The sequence below is a fragment of the Barbus barbus genome, assembly GCF_936440315.1.
Source record: "Barbus barbus genome assembly, chromosome: 27".
In the NCBI taxonomy this organism is placed as follows: Eukaryota; Metazoa; Chordata; class Actinopteri; order Cypriniformes; family Cyprinidae; genus Barbus; species Barbus barbus.
The window spans coordinates 22,020,673-22,042,660 of record NC_136755.1 but is presented as its reverse complement, the minus strand read 5'-3'; the positions used below and the strand labels follow the sequence as shown (position 1 = coordinate 22,042,660).

Sequence of the window (21,988 nt, the reverse complement as noted above, 5' to 3'; positions counted from 1 at the left end):
GCCTTTCGAAAGTATTCATACCCCTCCTTTTTTCATATTCTGTTATGTTGCTGCCTTATGTTAAACTGCTTTAAATTACTTTTTTCCCACATTAATCTACACTCCATACACCATATTGACAAAGCAAAAACAGAATTATCACAACTTCATAAATGTATAGCTATAAAAAAATGAAATAAGTACATTGCATAAGTATTCATTAATATTTAGCTGAACCACCTTTACAGCCTCAAGTCTTTTTTGTTTGATGCAACAAGCTTTGCTCACCAGCATTTGGAAATGATCTGCCATTCTTCTCCTCACCTCTTCACCTCTCAAGCTTTGTCAGGTTGGATGGGGGCAGATGCATTTTCTGGTTTCTTCAGACATATTTGATTGGGTTTAAGAACAGGATGGGGTTGGGCTACTCAAGGACATTCACAGCTGTCTATAAGCCACTCTTGATGTGTGCTTAGGGTCAAAGTGCTGTTGGAAGGTAAACCTTCTGCCCAGTCTGAGGTTCTGAATGCTCTGGACTGGATTTTCATTAAGGCTAATCTCAATATTTTGGTGCCTCAGTCCCTGCCGCTGAAAAACAGCCCCACAGCATGAGGCTGCTGCCACCACACTTTACTTTTGGGATGGTACTCTGCAGGTGATATGCATTCCCTTGTTTCCTTCAAACATGATGCTTGGAATTGAGGTTCATCAGACCATAGAATACTGTTTCTCACAGTCTAAGGGTCCTTTAAATGCTTTTTTGCAAATTCCAAGTGTGTTTTCATGTGTCTTCACTGAAGAGAGTTTTGAGTCTTGCCACTCCGCCACAAAAAACCCAGATCAGTGATGTTTGTCCTTCTGTACACTGTAAAATGTGATAAGTTGACTTAACTTAATCACTCCAAAAAATTATAAGTAGACCTAACTTAAAAAATTGAGGAAACCCCTTGAATTAAAATGATCAAGTAAATAATAATAAAAAAATGCATTATCATGCTATGGGGCTGTTTTTCAGCGGCAGGGACTGAGGCACCAAAATATTGAGATTAGCCTGAATGAAAATCCAGTCCAGAGCATTCAGAACCTCAGACTGGGCAGAAGGTTTACATTCCAACAGGACTTTGACCCGAAGCACACATCAAGAGGGGCTTATAGACAGTTGTGAATGTCCTTGAGTAGCCCAAGTTAAGTCAACTTATCACTTTTTACAGTGTAGTTTTCTCCTTTCTCCATATATGATCATGGAGCTCAACTAGAGTGACCATTAGGTTCTTGGTCACCAGTCTAACCAAAGCCCTTCTCCATCAATTGCTCAGTTTGGCCAGAAGGCCAGCTCTGGGTCCTGGTTGTTTCAAACTTCTTCCATTAAGGGTAACAAAGACTACATGCTTCTGTGACCCTTCAATGAATCAGATTTTTTTTCTGAACTCTTCCCCAGATGTGTGGCTTGATGCCAACCTGTTTCTGAGCTCTACAGGCTCTTTTGACCTCAGGACAAGTGTGCCTTTCCAAATGATAACCATTCAATTGAATTATAAAACCTTTAATTTTTTATTTAGGGTGTTTCAATGAATGCTGAATGAAAATTGTTTGGGAAAAAAAATTTGTAGGGGAGAGTGATAGTGACAGTGAAAGTAGCCTATTTTTTGGAGTGGTACGGTTCCCGTAAAAAAATCGCGCGCAGTGAGAAGATTTGTGCGTGCGCTCATCAGAAGCGCGCAAATATTAATGGACAAATTCACACAAAAATGATGTCAAAATGCCTTCTTGGTAAGTATCCTATAGCACACATAGCCGGCTGAACGTAGATATTTGTATCTATTGTATTTATTTGTGCAGTTGCTTGTAGTTAGATGGATTATTCTTATTTTCTTTATTTTTATTTGACAGTACACAAAACAGTGATATAAACCGAACCGTGAAAAAGTTTAAATGTTCCACCCCTACCTATTTTTTATATATGTTTTGCCAAACAAAAATTATACTTGGATTTTTATTTTCTCTCGCATAAACATCAGATTTTAAGTATTAAGTAACTGGCCACCACACAGTTTTCCACAATATTTTAATTAAAAAAAAATAATAATAATACTAAAACGGAACCGTTAAGGTGTGTGAGCTGGAATAACAAATATTGAATGTTCAAATCCATCTTTCCATGTCGTCAAATGTCTTTGGCTTTAGCGGACCATTTAATATTATTGTATTAATCACGTTAACTTCTCAAACTATGTACATAAATATACTGCGTAATTATGACAAGGCTCAAATAAAAAAGTGGCTACAGCAGTGCAAGTTCAGTAACATAGTAGTGTTGGGAAAACAACGCTTTTACTAAGAAACAAAATCTCATATGTTTATTTAATGAAATCATGTAACACGTGTATATCGAGTAAATATAGCCGGTTTAGAGATTAACAGACGTATATTTCCTATCCACCACTCTTGCATTCGTGTCATGTGGTTTGACCAAAATCCCGGATTGGATCGCGGGGGTCACCTGAGAAAAATCCCCCCTCGACATATTCGTGGTTCTGTGCTGATGTGACCAAGCAAATATTGCGCATGTTATATGTTTTGAATCACACACGGACAGGATCTAAATCATGGTGAAACCACAAGGTAAGTTTTTAAGCTCATTTATTAAATGCCATTTCAAAGCGCCATGTCATTGATAATGAAACTCGCGAGGTTGTAATAGCAATAAGCTAATTTAGTTAGATCTCATTTGAACTTCAATTTCCTTGAAAGTCTATCGCAATCATTTTGACTGCATTTGTTCTGTTTCTATCCCGTACCTGCGAAATACAACCCATTTCAGAATACGTACACAACCATTAGTGTGTTTCTTACATTTAATTACTTTTTCAACCAAAACCGCACTTTGTTTAAAATAAGTAGTCCACTCCATATATTATTAGCGGCAGCTCTAAAATGTTGCGGATGAATACATGAAGATCGATAGCAAAGCAATACAGCGCGGTTCTGAAATGGAGGTTTCAAAGTAACATACGCTTCCAAATAAACCCAGCGTTAACCTAAAGAGCTATAAGTTTGAAAACATTCCACTAAGTGGCTCAACAGGTTGAGGACTCGTCTGGACTGAAGGGCGGGAGTGAGAAACATACGCAACAAAAGCCGCGCAGTGAGCGCAATAACAACCGGTACACCTTCCGTCTTCCTCCACAGCGGTCTCCATTTTAACTCCTCGCCCAGCCTGCACCTCACGTGTCCTGGACTGTCTTCCTCACATGACCCGTGTGTTTGTCCCCGTGATCAGCGCTTCCATCTCCAGTATTTCAAGTGTCGCTGAATATCGCATTTTTAAATCCGCTCGCCTTCATGGATATGCTCGATCAGAGCTTGGACACCTCGACGAGGTGAGAGCGCGTCCTTTATGCACGGCCGTCCTCAAGGCCCCAGTCGACCATTTTCTGCTCGGTTTTTATAGTAAGGCAGTTAGCAATCATATTTTAAGTTTATTTTCTGACTTTTATTAAGTTTTGTGCATGCCAGTAATATGGTAAGTTAAACGTAAGATACGAATAGCACGAAGAAAACATCAGATCGCAGGCGTTTTATCATCGATGATCGACATATTTATATCACTATTAGCCCGGTTGCTAACTTAATTTGGTGTTTTTTGTCTGTCCTTGGTATTTGAAAATAAAACAACAACTCCAAGCCGGTGTGCCTTTCATTTTAACAGCAGTCTTCAATATGAATATGTTCTGAAATCTAAAAGACGTATGACTAATATTTCAAGTAGAAATGTCGTGTTTAGTAAGTTAACGTTACTGTCGGAACAAAAGCTCTTCAGCAGTTTTAAGCATTAAATTCCCTTCAACCTGCAAACAACCCCCTGGTCTCTTCACCCAGAGCCTCAATATGTTTAGAGCTTTGTTTATTTAATCCCGTGTTGTTTATTTGGCTATATCTTCAGAAAACGTTGCTATTAGTATTTTTTTATTTTGCAGACCACTTTAAAAACAGTGAACAGTTTTTAGTGATGAGAAGGGGGCGTTCACCAAGTTAAGGAGACAGATCATGATGATCTAGGTCAGATTTATATCTAGAACAACTTTCTCAAGCCATTTTGATTTTTCAATTGATTTCCTAATAGTTCAAACGCTTCTTTAATTAATTGCATCAAGACTGAATGCGGTAGTTACGTCCGAGTCGTTCTTAGAGTCGGATCTTTTCAGTGAATCGGTTCGCGATTCTTTCAGAAATATGTGTGAGCTGTTCTTGAATGAAGAATAAAAAGGGAGTTTAATAGCAGTATGACAAAAAAAAAAATCGTCACATTAAAATAACCACAACTACATTTAAACACGCAAAATACATTTTAAGATAAACACATGTTTTATTTATTATAAATGTAAATTATATACAGGGACTAAAAGACTGAAACACAAAATTAGAGTAAACACTATTATTGCAAACAACATTGTTATTTTTGAACCAGTGTTTTGAATGAACCATTTAGCAGAAATGACTGTCAAATTTCCTTCAATAGAATCCAAAGATATGATTTTGATCTATATCTTTAGAGTAGTTTCATAAGATGACCCAGAACATGCTCTTTCTCTATGCAGTCACGACATACAGGAAACTGAGGAGGTTGTTCAGCTGCAGGAGGGTAAGTAAACACATGCAGCTTTGAATGCAGTGAATGATGCATATATCAATATACCGCTGTTGGTTTGTGGTGCATTTCTCAGGAGAGGGGGTGGGGGCGGAGGAGCAGGCAGCGGTTACCATAGCGAGTGTCCAGCAAGCAGCAGCTTTTGCAGACCACAATGTTCAATACCAGTTCCGGACAGAGAACACTGGTGGACAGGTCAGTGCAACCTTTGACCTTTCCAGGGTTCAAACTGGGGTCACTCTGTAATAAAACATGACCTGGAGTACTGTGTCTCAGTCACGGCTCTTATGAGAATGCTTTTATAATGTCTGTATAATGCCTCATGTCTGCAAGTGTCATTTTAGAATTATATATTATTATTGTACTGTTGAATTTAGTATTGTTTATTACTATTAAATAAAAATTGGGAAACCCTTTATTTTAAGGTGTCCTTGTTACATGTTTACTTTTATAATAACAATAAATTATGCATAATTACATGCAAGTAAGCTTAAGCCAAACCCTAATCCTAACCATATAGTAAGAACATGTAGTTAATTAATATCCCTCAATTCTTAAATGTATAATTGCACTGTAACAAGGGCACCTTAAAATAAAGTGTAACCAACAATTGTTAATGTTAATACTAATATTACTCTGTGTCAGTTAACAAAATATATTTTAAATTTTTTTTTTTATAGTTAACAAAAATAACACTGCTGTATAAAACAACAGCAGTTCATAGCTCTATTACAACTTTAAAGTCAACAAGAAATTAAAACTGCCTATATTTACTTTCATAATGCACATTCCTGGTGTTATTCTGAAAGATTCATCGGGGTGTATTATTCCAAAAGAAAAAAAATATTTTTATTCATGTTGTTTAATAAAAATAAAATAACTCCTTCTGAAACCGCTCTCCCTTTTTGCTGACATCACCTGGGCAGTTCAGGCTATTGGATGATGCTCAGCAATAGCCAAATAGCTATATAGGCATTATTTTAGTAGACTTAAATTCTAGTATGTAATGTCCACTGTTTATTATAATTTGATTCCTGATAGATAAAATCAAGTCCAAACCTGCTTTTTTTCTTTACTGTTGAATATCCTGTTTGATTCAGAAATGCATAGATGCAAACTCCACTTACACTGCATGCAAAAATATAATCGCATAAATAATGTTATGAGCTCAGTGTTTTAAAAAATGTTTTTTAATATACAAATATGAAATGTTGGAAAAAATGCAAAGATGGGCTACTATGAAAGTAAATCGCCAGTAGGTGGCAGCAAGTGACAGTCTTAATAGCCCCTTTCGCACCGCTTTAGTTCCAGAACTAAAAGTACAGTACTAAAGTACTGGGACGATTTTGCACAAACTATTTCCCAGTACCATTTAAAGGGTTGCATTCGCACAGACAGTGGGTACTAAGAAGTGACGTAGGCCGGTCGACAGCAACACAATTTGTACACGGCGTTCAACAACAAAAGCAAAGAACAACGACGTTAACAACAGGAGGATGGAGGATGCTGTGTTCCACAATTAGTTTGGGTACTATGAAAAGGTTCCTGCGGTGCGAAAAGGCCTAATGAGTCATTGAAGCATGCCTTCAAACGATTCATTCAGACGGCTGATTCATTCAAGAATGAAGCAAGTGCCTGTCTTTGCGAATGGATTCAAATGATTCAAAATTCAAAAATGCGAATCATTCATTAACAAAAAACCTCAGTGTGATGATCAGACCATCTTTGTTTGAAACTATTTTCATTAATCAAATGGAGCAATCGAGTGCTGAAATGAAGATTTACAGTGGTTTATTTCCCTTGATTAAGTTCATGAAACATCTTAACAACAATCCTTGTTGATTGTAGACCATAGTTGTCGCTCAAACGTCTTTTAATCATATAAAGGTGTTTATCCTTGAATGGTGCACTGCAAAAAATGCTTTCCTACTTAAAGTTTTTGTCTTGTTTCTAGTCCAAATATATCTAAAAATTCTTAAATCAAGAAGCATTTTCTAGACAAGTAAAAATTGTCAATAAATAATATTGACCAATATTGTCTTAAATAACCTGCATAGCACTTTATCTTTTATAACATGGGATTTTGACCAAATATATTCAATCTTGATTTTTGTGAAATGTTGCAAAAAGATGTAAGGTAATAAAAAAATATTTTTAAAAATACCTGGAATAGGGCTGTGCAATTAATCGCATGCGATTAAAGCCGGCTCAGTGATTGGCAGTAAATCTCCATCACCTGTTTTCAGATGGAGCGGCAGTTAATACACAGAGCCATAGTTCACGGACAAGCTACGCAATATCGCAGATGAATCTCATTCGATTATGAACGCGATATCGCGTAGCTTGTCCGTGAACTACGGCTCTGTGTATTAACTGCCGCTCCATCTGAAAACAGGTGATGGAGATTTACTGCCAATTGCACAGCCCTAACCTGGAAGTAACCCCGGTTCTCACCTTACCTGTTTGCATTTCTGGAAATGTCAAACTATGAAAGTATGTTTCAAGTGGGAATTCATATTTGCTTTAATGCATTTGTGTTATTTAAATCCACATAATTAGATTATGCAACTTAAAGATACAAAACATTTTTACAAAGTTCACCTTTGTGTTCTGTCCTGATACAGGTGACGTATCGCGTGGTCCAGGTAACAGAGGACCATTTGGAAGCAGCAGGAGATGGAGGAGCGGCAGTCAGTGTAGTGTCCACAGCCGCCTTTGCGGGCGCACAGCAAGCAGTAGCACAGGTATGTATGGAGCAGACTGGACTGAAGCATGGAGAATAGCAAAAAAATATAATGCAGTGTCAACTTTGCCTACATGTCTCTCATATTTCTATATCTGTCTCTCGATAGGCTGTCATCCAGAACCCTTTCAGTAATGGAGGCAGTCCAGCGGGGGAAACAGTGGGGGGGGAGACACGCTTCGCCTACTTCCCAGCAGCAACTGTCAGTGACGGTACAGCTACAGCTGTCTCAGTGCAGGCCACGTCTGATCCGACCCTCACACAGGCTGGAGGTCAGTCTCGCATGTTTTACTGCTTTACATGTTTTGCTGGTTTACATGCAAATCAATAAACCAGCGATGCAAGTAAGCTGCATTTAGATGAATAGTATGTGAGGTGTGATGGTAAATTTAGCATTAGATCCTAGAGTACTCCAAAATGTCAGTGGGAAGCGTGCATAGTTATACGACTGTACCAGTTGTCCTATGGCTGCACGAGATGAGAACATATTTTTTATAATTTCTTTAGTCAGAAATGTTTCAGAATTTGCAATATCATCCTACCCACTGTAGGATGCACTTAAATCTGCCGTAAAGGTGCTTTTCTGTAACCTATTATCCATTTTATAATCCGACGGAACACCGATTAAGCTGTTTACATGCTGAGAGAAATATAAATATGTGTCAATCGGTTTATAATTAAGCCGTTTATAACCTTTTGTTGATAAACGAAAATGGTTTAATATGGATGACAGCACATGTTGTCTGCTTAAAGGAATAGTTCACCCAAAAATCATTTACTCATCCTCATGTCGTTCCAAACCTGTATGAGTTTCTTTCTTATGTTGAACATATAAGAAGATATTTTTGAAAAATGTTGGTAATTAAACAGTTGATGGTCCCCATTGATTCCATAGTATTTCTTTCTCTACTGTGAAAGTCAACGGGGACCCACAACTGTTTGGTTCTTCAATATATCTTCTTTTGTGTTATACAGGTTTGGAACGACATGAAGCTGCGTAAATTATGATAAAATTTTCATTTTTGGGTGAACTATTCCTTTAAAGTGCCCCTATTATGCCATTTTTAAGGTTGCTAATATTGTTTTATGAGTCTCCTAAAACAGGTTTACATGCATCCAAGTTCAAGAAACACTTTAGTTTTCTCAAAAAATAGCTTTAATTTTACCTCATTTAAAAATACCTCTATTCAAAAAATAGCTTTAATTTACTCACCTTTACTCAGTGTTAGTAAGTAATGTTGGTTCAGCTTGTTTCTATCATCTGGCATTGCATTTAATGTATAATAAGATAATTAGTGTGAAATAGCTGTTAAACTCATTATCATGTTAATCTGCTTTACTACATATACAGTGTTGATAACAGTTGTTGCAGGAGCAAGTTCATTTATATTGTGTTTCAAACATTTCCTTTTTTGTTAACCCTAGGTCAGTTTTACGTGATGATGAGTCCACCAGATGTTTTACAGACAGGAACACCACGAACCATCGCCCCTCGTACACACACATACTCTACGTAAGTATGATCATGGGTCAACATCCCTCACTTTTCCCAGTCTGCACAGCCCAGTCCACCCTTTTATCCCAGTGCTATGTACATAATGATTTGATCCCTTCACGTTCCCCCAAATTAATTTCAATTTGCAGAACAACAAGAGTGGAATTTCAAGTCAAATCCTGATTAATTTTCCTGCAAAATGCCTCAAATTGAGAGTGTGGCATTAATTTAAAAATGTAATGATTTCACATATAAATATGCAAAGTATTGTCCAATCAAGTGCAGTCAGAAAAACAAACGAAAAAATTTGTCCCACTTGCCTGCCATCCCCAGAGACCTTGGTGAACGTGAGACTCTTCAACACAGCAGATCAGACTGGTGAGGAAGACCTTTTACATCCCCACCCCCTTTCAGCTGCCAGCCTGTGTTTCTCTAGATACTGCCGCTGTTGAGCAGCTGGCTTTGTAAAGGAATTGTTCACCCAAAAATGATGCAAGATGTAGATGAGTTTGTTTCTTCTCTGAGAAATTTACATTACTTGCTCACCAATGGATGCTCTGCAGTGAATGGGTGCCGTCAAAATGAGAGTCCAAACAGCTGATAAAAACATCACAATAATTCTCAAGTAATCTACACAACTGCAGTCCATCAATTAACATCTTGTGGATTATTGTGATGTTTTTATCAGCTGTTTGGACTCTCATTCTGATGGCACCCATTCACTGCAGAAGATCCATTGGTGAGCAAGTGATGTAATGCTAAATTTCTTCAAATCTGTTCCAATAAAGAAACAAACTCATCTACATCTTTGATGGCTTGAGGGTGATTAAATTTTCTGCAAATTTTCATTTTTGGGTGAAATATTCCTTTAATTCAGTACTGTATAAATACTATAGAGGTGTTTGAGTTTTCCTCATGTTCAGAAGACATCAGTTGAATCAATTCTAGCCTCTAAAAACCGAAATGAGGAAAAATCAAAGGGTTACATGTTTAATTTAGCCTAACCTATTTGTCCAGATTTAAGCAAATCTTTGGGTACAATGGAATTGACCTTACTAAAACCTGTGACTCAATAATAAACTGTTGTTATATCAGTTAACGGGATGAAGAAATGTTTGTTTTCAAATAGTCTTCAGCTGTGTTGTGTCTTGCAGATTCATTTGGTGTTTTTGGTCGTTTAATGGTGCAGTAGAACAAACTAACACAAGTCTCTTCTTTTTCTTTTCTCTCTCTTACTTGCACAGGAAGATTGATGGCCCCCGGGCACCTCGTGATGAGAGAAGGAGAGCACAGCACAACGAAGGTGAACTAATACATGCCTTTTTAGAGCTCAGAATATGTACAGTTTCAGTGAAAGCAAGAACATCTGTACAAAACAGTTATATGATCAATGTCACAAATTTAACTGATGTAAAAAGTAATCAACTTTTTTTATTGCATTTAAGTCGAAATGAAACTAAACTAGAAACATGTACAACTGGAGCATTGTCCATCAGGAATTGGTGGAATTGAAATGTGGAGTACCAAAATAAATGGTTACAGTGGTGGAAGTTATTACATTTTAATAAAACATTGTAAAGACAGATTTTTTTTCATTGAAAGTAACACACACGGATAACTCCTTCACAAACCAGGAGCATGCATTAGGAAGAGAAAATGGGGTCAATTTGGATTTCACATTGGCTTTGAGAAATTCAGTGTACAGAACAGAAGTAGCTCAGTTTGAACTGTTGCTAAATGGTTTTATTGGTGTTTTTGCAGTGGAAAGGAGAAGAAGAGACAAAATCAACAACTGGATTGTCACGCTGTCTAAAATCATCCCAGACTGCAATATGGACAATACCAAAACAGGAGCAGTAAGTAATTTACATAGCGCCAGATCTTCTGTTCTTGGAGCTGTTGTACCTCTTTACACCTGCTAATGTTAATGAACTGCTTGTCCTCCACTCTAGAGTAAAGGAGGCATCCTGTCTAAAGCATGCGACTACATTAGAGAACTCAGACAGACTAACCAGAGGTTGCAGGAGAGCTACAAGGAGGTGGAGAGAATACAAGTGGACAATGAGCTACTAAGACAACAGGTATTTGTTGGTGGGCGTTGTTTATGTAGGATGTACAGTGGGGTCTCAAAGTCACATTACTAGTATATATATTTTGTATGCTATTTTTCTGGATTCTATTTTTAATGGTTGATTTTCATTTTAATAATCAGCAAGTACGTTTAATCAGTTACATTTATAAAACTATAAAATTATCATATAATACTGTAATATTTAAAATGTAACAATAGTTTATGAATAGTGTTTTATATTTCCAGAAATTCTGTTTCTGTTTTTCTGGGTTCTAATTTTGTTTGTTTGAATGGTTGGTTGTTGTTTTTTATTTTTGGTCAAAAACAGTAGAATTCTTACATCTTTAACAATTTAACCAATCTTGTAAAATGTAATCAAATGGCCTTTCAACAGTTCCTTTCCGTTTCTGGTAAATAAAGTGCTGCAAAATAGGTTTAAGAGGTGTACAGTTTCAATTAAAACATGGATGACAAATTGTAATATTGTGTGATTATTCTTAGAAAATGCCTCGAGTAATGTATCCTAAGTGCTAAATAAAATAAATGAAATCCTAAGTGATAAATTTGAGATCTTTGGTGGTTTATTGACCAAGTCTGATTGGGCATGTGGTAATATGTTGAATGTCCATTGTCCTGCAGATTGAAGACCTGAAGAATGACAATGCACTACTCAGAGCTCAACTACAACAGCATGGCCTGGAAATCAGTGAAACTACATCACAGTGACAAAAAAAAAAAAGAAGCATTCTCATGAATAAACGGTCTCAAGTGGAGAAATAACCCCTCAATGACACACTTGCTCACAACTCATCACAGACTTAAGATGTGCTGCAACTCAAGTAGGGTATAATACACAGACACATCCTTCTGACAAGTGACTCTGACCGCTGTGAAAATAATATTTGCTGTTCAAGCACATTTTCACTTTCATGAGAACTCAACAACCTGGACACGGTCGATATGGAATAACCCTCTTCTCCCAGAAATTATCCCGCTTGCCACAAGTCTTTGTCTTTAGTTTGAATCTTGGATTTGTGAACCAGTTATTTGCCTGCTCGTGCCTAATGCTCATATTTTGTTCTGTTTGAAACATTTTGTGGATTTTATTTTTGCTACATCGTGCAAATGTTACTACACGACAGAAGGTATTTTTCGAGGGATCTGGGGTATTGTATTTATTAGCTTTTAAGAAATTGCGCAGCAGCAGGTATGCAAAACCTTGGCTAATGTTTTGAATTTAATTTTGTTTTTCTGTCCTGCAGTCTTTCCATATATCACACTTGTGAAATGCTGGCTGATCAGAGACTTGACATTGTGGCACATCAAGACTAATTTACAGTATAAATTTGCTTAGAATATAAATGAAAGTGCATAGAGTATGTTTTCATTTAAAATAGAGACTTATGATATCTAAAACTGCATTACCTATAAATTTCAGTTTTCAGAGTCCATTATATTTAATGCACTGTGATTTTAGTGAAGGACAAACGAGTAGCTCAGGGTTTTTGAGGTGCAGGAAAATAGCAGAGGCTCTGGAACTCCCCACTAACCTTGTAACCCTGCACTTTTTGCCCTTTGGCTTTAACCTACTAGAAACATGTACTGTATATATATCATGTATTTCAACCAGTTGTTCTTGCATCATGAATTAATTCAAAGAAATTGACTTTATAAGCGCTAATTCCCAGGCTCGTTTATCTGCAGCTAATAAAATGGAAGATGCACAATAGAAACAAATAGAATTGCTACTGCTAGTAGTGTTCTGGCTTATTTTGTTGTAGCTTATCTTCCATCTTATTTTGTAACAGTCCTAATTTGGGTTAAGACATTAATCAACAACAACATTTTGAACAATAAAATCAGAGATGAGCTTTTAAAAATGCTCAAACGCCATTCAGTTATAGGAGTATGAGTAATAATATCTGACGGCAATGGGAGTTATTGTTAATGAGCTATGCATAAGGAAACCAAACAGTTCAAAAGCGAACAGATTTATTTTCTTAAACCTTCTTGATAGTTTTAGTGTTTACCAGTTTATTTCCTACGTTTTAAGGCCAGGCTTAGTCAGGGTAGCAGCATATTTAATCTTTGACGGGAATGAAAATGATGCTGTGATGATCGTACAGTGTGTTCAATAGATTGTACTGTTAACAAGTATTCAGCTGACAAAACATTTTTCTGAAGAAAAATAAAATTCAGTAGACAAACTCTGTAAAACAATTTTGAACATTGTGAATATTATGTAATCTAGGACCTTTATACAGTGCCATTATAAAGACTAAGTCGATCCCTCACAGCATTGTCTTTATTCGTGTTAAATTCAATATTGTGTCAAGCTTGATTAGGGTCTCTTCAGGCCTGTGTTTTTCCCTTCCTAGTCAGACAGGCTTATTGCAAAGCTTGAATAATGCTAGGTTACAAAAATAGTACTTTCAACTTGCACCTTTTACTAGCCCCCATCTTCACCTGTCTCTGGTTTTGGTAAAAAAAAAAAAAAAAAGCATCAGATTTTAAACAGCCTTAAGTTAAACCTCAAATCACAGCAAACCAAGTGTTGAACCAGTGAAACATCAAGATACGTTTCAAAAATTCCACATAGCAATACAGAGAGTGCGCAGATAACCCTCATTAAACACTCTGTCCTCTTCACAGTATTAATGCTGTACTTGAATGACTTGATTTACAGAGTCAAGAACTGTAGTCTAATGCAGTGGTTCTCAATTTCAGTCCTGGGGACCCTCTGCTCTGCACATTTTGCATGTCTCCTTTATTTAGCACACTTGATTCAGATCATCAGCTTGTTAGGGGAGAGAGCCATGAACTGAACTAACGAGCTGATGATCTCAAGTAGGTGTGTTAAATAAGGGAGACAGGGGGTCCCAGGACTGGAACTGAGAACCACTGGTCTAATGCACTGCTGCTTTTAAATCAAAGCTTAGAAAGAATATTTTTATTCGTGTCTGGTTGAATTGCATGGCATTCTTACCACTGGTTTGATATCTATAAGCTATACAACGCAGTTGCTTTGTTTATACCTGATGACTGTTGATGTTTATGTGTGTACTTATATAAAAGACAAACCCAGAGTTACAATATTTGTTTTTTTTGTCTTTGAAAGAAACGAAAGTACTGAAATTAAAATAAAATTAACTCCAGTGCCGTTAAACATTTTCATATCTGTTACCTCTCCCATACAATCACATGAAAAGACACATACAGTATACATTGACAGCCTTATTTTGTTTCACTGGTTCTCACTGCTAGATCTTCTAAAGGACATCTGATAACACAGAAAGATCTCATACAGTTGCTTTATTTATCGTAAAATTTAATATTCTATGAAGTAAAGCTCTAACTGCTTAGAGATCATGATTGAGCAATAGAAAAAAATAATAATAAAGCTGCATGCATTGGGCTTCCATAAAAGCAGGGCACATTAAGTTAAGTTTCATTTCTCAAGAAAGAGCAGCATAAATGGGACGTGTTTGAAGCAGGGTTTGATTCCAACATTTCTTGGTATCACAAAGTTTCGTTTCTAGAAAATAGAGACCTAGTCAAACTCCATATATGGTCTGTTCAGGAAGGGGTCGTGACTATATAAGCCCAAAAAGACATTAAAAGCCATACAGGCAGAAAACAAAGGACTGGGTAAGAGTACTGTTAGTGTTGGAGTAGCAGATTTTTAATGATAAAGCACTGATTTCATGATGAAGCTATGAAAAATGCTTTGTAGCCTAAATATTTCACGTGAGTTCACAGCAGATTTTGTGAATACGGTAATTACATTAACCAAATCAATCTTTTTTTTCCAATTGTAAAATGTGTGGCATGATGATGTTTGATAATGTATCTGTTTGGGGGGAAAATGTAAATGGAATTATCAAAAAGTATTCCACTTCATCTGTATTTATCTTTTACTTTATATCCTTAATTTTTATATAACGTCCTACTACTTATTTAGGGGTATAACGGTAGGCTATTTTCTTTGTGGGTCTTTTTGGTTCGGTTGGCTAGGCATGTGTTATTTTAACTGCATGTGCGGAACTTAATTTGAAACATCTCTTCATTTTAAAAAATCGATATCGATTCTTAAATTCCAAGATGATCTTTAAGTGTATGTTGTTTCAGGTGATGCGCGTGCCTCCCATCCATATTATTGCAAAAGCTTTTGTTACTTTCGATAAGAAACATTGTCTCACTGAACCACACATTTTTTTTTCAGTTTTGTGACTTCATAACAAATAGGCTATCGCTTCTGCCCAACAATTAGCTGAAATGACGTCCAAAAAACACAGGCAGTTCTGTTTGGAGCCAATGGGAAATAAACCTGTACATGATCTTCCTGGAATTGGTCCTGCGCTGGGCGGGCGACTGCAGAACAGCGGTATAAGGCATGCACGGGACATCGAGGGCCGTTTCCTGGTCTTCAACCAGAACCAAGAGAAGTTTGGGAACTGGCTTAAAGACACCTGTGGGGCAAATGCTAAGCAGCAGAGGGACTAGTTACAATGGTCTGAGAGAGTGGACAAAAAATAATTTGTAAAGAGTAGGGGTTGGTTGCATCTATGATGATATTCATAATGACATTCATCTAGATTTCTGTTCTACTCTTGAACATTAACATAACATAAGGCCTACTTTAACATAGAAACATGTACTGTAGGCTATATATTATGTATTTCAACCAGTTTTTCCTACGTCATTAATTAATTCAAAGAAATGTATTTTATAAGCCCTAATTCATTTATCTGCGACAAATAAAGAGAGAATTGTTATAGTGTTCTGGCTTATTTTGTTGTATCTTATCGTCCAACTTAGTTCTAATTTAGATTAAAACATTGATCAACAACAACATTTTGAACAATAAAATCAGAGATCAGATATAAAAATTTCACTCCTAGGTTTTAAGACCAATTTAGTTTTTGACATGAAAACAGCTGAGGATAGAAATACTGTGTTCAATGGACTGTACTGTTCTTTAACAACATAGCGATTGTTCAGCTGACAAGTGTTGAATCAGTGAAACATCAATGTTCCAAATCTTCCAAAAACGATACAGTGCACAGATAACCCTTAACAACTCTGTCCTCTTCACAGTATTAATGCTGTATTTGAATGACTGTTGATTTACAGAGTCCTGAACCGCAGTCTAATTACTGCTGCTTTTAAATCAAAGTTTAGACAGAATATTTTTATTCATGTATGTCTGGTTGAATTGAGGAACCCTTAGCATGAAATTCACCACTGGTTTGATACAATGCAGCTGCTTTGTTTATACCTAATGACTGTTGATGTTTATGTACAATAGGTTCTTTTTTTCTTTTGAAAGAAACAAAAGTGCTGAAACAGATTTGACATGTAGTCATTGTGACAGCCTTATTGTGTTTCACTGGTTCTCACTGGTCATACCGATCTAGGGGAACTCTATATATGGTCTGTTCACGTAGGCAGGTCAGGATTATATCAAACCAAAAGAAACAGAAAGCAGCTCGGGCAGGAAACACCTTTGTAAAGGTGTGTTGTATTTTTGTGCTGAGTATACAGGGGAAAAGACTGGGTGAGTGTGTAACCAAATTATCAAGCAGCAGATTTCTTGATTTCATTTTAACATAAAATACATGCTATAATTATTTACTCATTAATCTTTACAGGTCTAACAAGCTACATGGTAAGCTACAGATTCAGTTTTCTCTCAGACTTTACAACAAATGTCACTGTCGACCCACTGCAATGACAATGTCCCAAAAACACAGATGTTTCTGTTCTGATGCAATAGGGGATAAACTTGTGTATGAGCTTCCTGGAATTGGTCCTGTGCTGGGCGGACGATTACAGAACAGAGGAATCATATGAGCACGGGATGATGATTGTGCATAAGTGATGAGCATCTGCTGTTATTGAGAATTACAGGGGACCAGATGTTGATGTTTTATTGGTTCAAATTCACTATAACGATTAGGGCAATACTGTCAGGGTTGTGGGGAGAAGGGATGAGGCGAGGACTCAGTACTGCAGAGAATGGGCTTTATTAATAAAAAATAAACAAACCCAACCAAAACTACCCCGTAGGGGAAAAACAGGACAGCTGGCAGGCTTGGCAAGGCAGGACAGGGCACGACAAGGCAAGGCAGGATCAGCACACGGGAAATTACGACGACGAACTGGCGCAGGACTGCAAACACAAGGAGATTATAAAGGGAGCAAATGAGGAGGGTAATGAGGTAAACACAGGTGGGGAAATTTAACCAATAATTAGGAAACAAGGTGGGTGGGGTCAAGACAATTGACATGAGCACATGGCACATAGAACCAAACAAGACAAGCCATGTGCTCACACAAAACAAAAACACAAGCACATGGCCAGCAAAACAAATCACTAGCCATGTGCAAGACAGGACACGAACACGCAGCTAACGAGGAGACTCATAAGCTGCATGTTCACAAAACATGACAAACATGAAAGCACAGATCAAAACAAAACAAGAAAAAGCACGCGGCCGAAACCGAACCGCGTGCCGAACAAAACGCACACACACAGAGACAGAGGACAGAGGAGCGCACGACCCGAGCAAACTCGAAATCGCACGCTCCCCAGCAAGAACAAACCTGGAGCGTGAGTGTCCGAACCCCGACACGAAACCAGAACAGAGTCTGAACAAGACAGGAGTGCCGGGATCCGAACACCACGCCCCAACATGAAACAGAGCACGCAGACAAGAGAGCGCGCAGCTCGAGCACACTCGAAGCCACGCGCTCACCAGAAAACAAGACAAGAAGGGAGTGTCAGGGCTCCGTCACAAAACCATGAATAAACTAGACCGAAGTGACAGAACCCTGACAAATACTTTGTTTGTATGCTGTAGTTTAACAGGGCTGATTATGCAAAATCTATACATACATACTGTATATAAAAAACAAACAGGCATTTTTTTACCTAGATATTATTTGAATTTAAAAGATATGCTTAAAATAAATGTGTTTTAAGGTAGGAGAGCATTGTACAATAGATGTGCTAACAGGAATTTTAACATTCAGTTACAGTGGGGGAAATATGTATTCAACACTTGAACAAATGTTTTATTAAACACATTTCCAGTGCAGCAATTCACATGAAATTTTGACCAGATGATGGTATTAACTCAAGAAATCTACACAGAGAAAAAATATTGAATATTACAATCCATAAAAAAGTTATATTTAATGAAGTGAAATAGGAGAAGAAAAAGGTACTGAACACAAAGAAAAAGCAGTACACCAAGGCAAGACAACAGCTTCTTTCACTAATTAGTTCAGCCTCCTATTTGTGCAAATTAGAATCAGCCAGGTTATTGCAGGTTAATCAGTTAGAAAAAGCCTTACCCACCTCTGAATGCAAGTATACAAACATCTCATGATGGGTAGAAGCAAAGAGCTGTCCCAAGACCTTCGCAACAAGATTGTTGTGCTGCTTAAAAATGGTAGTGGTTACAGATGGATTTCACAACTCCTAAATGTTCCTGTAAGCACCACTGGGTCCATTATACGCAAGTGGAAAGAAAAAATCTCCACCATCAACCTGCCACACAAAGGAGCTCCTCGAAGGTCAGAAGGTTAATCAGAAGAGTAATCCAAGAGTCAAGGACCACTTGGAAAGAGCTATAGAGAGACTTGGATGCAGCAGGTACAGTTGTCACAGAGAAAACTATAGGCAATGCACTCCACCACCACGCAGGCATGTTGAAGCTCGTTTGATGTTTGCTACAAAATATTTGGACAACCATGTGAATTACTGGGAGAATGTAGTCTGGTCAGACGAGACAAAAATTTAACTTTTTGGCAATAATACCACACGCCATGTTTGGAGGAGAAATGGCTCTGCGTATGACCCTAAAAATACCATACCAACAGTGAAGTTTGGAGGTGGAAGCATTATGGTATGGGGCTGTTTTTCTTCTCATGGTACTGGCAGAATCCATGTTATTGAAGAGAAGATGAATGGAGCCATGTACCGGGAAATACTGGGAGAGCTATAAGAGAGCGAGCGTCTCCTTAGGCTTTCTCTCACCGTACTTTGATGTCATACACCGATCGATCTTCAAGTCGAACTTTACTCTCGCGTGTCACGTGACAGAGTGTAATCGCAGCCTCTGCGGTTGAAAAATCGCGTTTTTTAATATCGCGATATTATCGCAAATGCCATTTATCGCTCAGCCCTAGTGCTTGCCGTGGCAAAACTCGCCCCTCGGTTGCTAGGATGTTTCTAAGCAATTGCTAGGGCATTGTTAGGGTGTTCTGGGTGGTTACTATCATGTTGCTAAGCGGTTGGTAGTTGTCACACAATATTACTATGTAGTTTTATAGAGTTCTTAGTATATTCTTAGCCTGATTTAACACTTAGCTAATCGCTATTAGCCTGTAGCTTTTCACTGCTAGCATGTGTAGCATGCATGAGGGAAGTCCTTTTTGTGATCATGAGTCAAAAGAGAAAAACCTGCATGTTTCTATGACACTTTTATCCAAAGATGTCCCTTTTGATCTTCAATGGAGGTCTATGGGGTGGTTGCTAGGGTGCTGTAAGTGGTTGCTAGGGTGTGGCTATGAAGATCATAGGTCATTACTTATTGGTTACTTGAAAGATGAGTCAAATGAGTGTGTGGGAGTTACAGATAGAGAGGGAGAGAAATTTGTATAATGATGGTATAATGCATTATTGTTTCATTTTTAGTATTAATTATGCTTAATAAAAACAATAAATAAACCAGTTTAAACACTGAGAGTCTTAATAGTCATTCGGCCTGATATATTAAATATTCAAACATACACCAGAGGACCATCAAAATTAAACAATAAAAATAGTCAAAGTAATTGAAGTCTATTAAAACATTTTATATTAAAACTGTTGGCTATGTATTTTAATTAAGAAATTGTAAATATGCTTTGTCGAAGTAGAAGTTGTTTTTTTGTTTGTTTGTTTTTTGCTTAATCTGTTCTTTGCATTTAATATCATGCAATCTTGACTCAATCCTTTGCAGGAATTACAGGAACAAAGAAAAAGGAGGGCGGCCATCAAGGATGAAGGGAGGAGCAAGGAGTGCAGGACCACCACAGAAACCATAACACCATCAGGTATCAAAAAAATTCACACAGTGATAGGCAGTTTAGCAAAGGCTACACTAGCTAAGCATTCTTTAGGTACAGCACAATAAAAAGTGCAACTTTTTAAGTGTGTTTTTTATCGAAAAACCCACAGCTGGATGAGATGTTCCATCCTTTTTAATCCAGAAATGCACAGAACAAATCAGTGGGTTTGTTTTGTCTTGTCAATGCATGGTTCACATGTTATTTTTGAAATATATGTTTTATATTATGTAAAAAGTTTCAAGGGTGGTTCCACAATTGCTCTCTAGAAGTGGTGGGTCGAATATCCAATTCATAACACTTTAGATCCAAAGATGGGTAAATTATTAAATACAAAAAAGTGATGAAAATAATATCCACAAATTAATACATAAATACACTGTAAAACAATCCAGTTGTTTTTATAGAATAAAAATTGCAGCTGAGGATGCCAGAATCATAAAAACATAGATTCATCCATAATTGATTTGATTAGCCCAAAATAACACAGCATTACCAATGGGTTAATGAAATAAACCAGGCATTTTCTAGAGAGTTTTGGTTCTTTTTATAAAGAGGTATGTTTGAATGGAGATTATGTATTTCTGGCTGCTAAATGTGAAACTGGATATTTATGTATTTGAACAATGTTTTTACAAAAACATACTAAGATTTTGGCAGCCAGATGTACATAATGGAAAAAGTACCTACAGAGAGCCATCAGTCTTTCAAAAATAATTACAATATATGTAAATAACTAATTAATCAATATATTCATATTAAAATTTGGAATAAAGATATCTGATTATGAATAATGAATGAATAAATAATCATTTAATGTCATTACATTAGAGCCTCAATCGACAGGTAGCAAAGATTCTGGTAGCAAAGAAAAAAACTGAAATGGCTTGATAAGTATTGAGCTCCAGCTGAACCTGACAAAATTCCTGGAACAAAGTCAAGGCTCCTATGTTCAACTGGAAACTCCAAACTTGACAACTGAGGCTGCAATGACTAGAGAACGTCCTTGGAGGTCACTGACAGCTTTGATGTATGTCCATGGATGTCTGGCTACAGAAATGTATGTGGAAAATGCAAAACAACAAAGCATTGTAAGCAATCTTTCCGCTCCCTTGTCTTGGAGGAAATTTCTCAGGATACCTTTTTGGGATCTTGTGATGGACCCTGGCCTTTTTTCATGACATTACTACAAAGCTTATAAGCACTAACTTAACCTGAAAGCAGCAGGACCAATGATGATGATGCCATCTGATTATCAACCGAAGTTGAATGAGTGATACAGTGAAACATTCATACTTTCACCAAGGGGTTTAAGAATACTTATCAAACCATATTAGCTGTAGGCTACAGTGCTTGAAGTGGGACGGTACTCACCGATATGCAGTACTGGCTATGCTATGTTGTTTACAGTACCAGACATTTTTCTGTCGTACCGGCAGAAAAGGTCTCTCGTGAGCGTGAGCGTGGACACATCGGGTCTCTTTTCACTTCAAGCAATGGATGTAGGACATGAAAAGAGTGAAAACTTTCTGGAGGTACTCTTTTCAAGCTGTATACTGTCTTTGTGGCCAATAATTCATATGGAACCACCTTTTAAACTACAAATCAATAAAAATCTACAACAAACTGAGCAGAGTATATTATTTAAATTACCCCACCCCCACCACCACAATTAATTTTCACAATGCATTTCCTCTGTGGACCTGATTTAGACTCACGGTTACACAGCGTGATCGGAAAAAGCGGTCCAAAGACGTGTTTACACGCAGGAAAAAGTTTGCGATACAGTAAGTGTATCAACATTTGGTACAACATTAAAATGACTACTCCTGTATGCTAATGTGTCAGTAACCCATGCTGCAATGGATTTGTGGTGGATGAAGATGGACTCACCAGTCAAAGTTAGATCTTCGAAATAATGCCATTATTCATTAT

The 21,988-nt window shown here is 37.3% G+C and overlaps 1 pseudogene across 1 annotated transcript; it reads left to right on the top strand.

The window, feature by feature from the left end:
• Positions 1 to 3,179: 3,179 nt before the first annotated feature.
• On the top strand, positions 3,180 to 14,099 carry LOC306847290 (upstream stimulatory factor 2-like; annotated as a pseudogene). Its single transcript, XR_013786017.1, has 9 exons — positions 3,180 to 3,359; positions 4,578 to 4,621; positions 4,704 to 4,822; positions 7,252 to 7,642; positions 8,796 to 8,883; positions 10,110 to 10,168; positions 10,627 to 10,721; positions 10,818 to 10,946; positions 11,576 to 14,099. The product of XR_013786017.1 is annotated as an upstream stimulatory factor 2-like (transcript).
• The last annotated feature ends 7,889 nt before the right edge of the window (positions 14,100 to 21,988 follow it).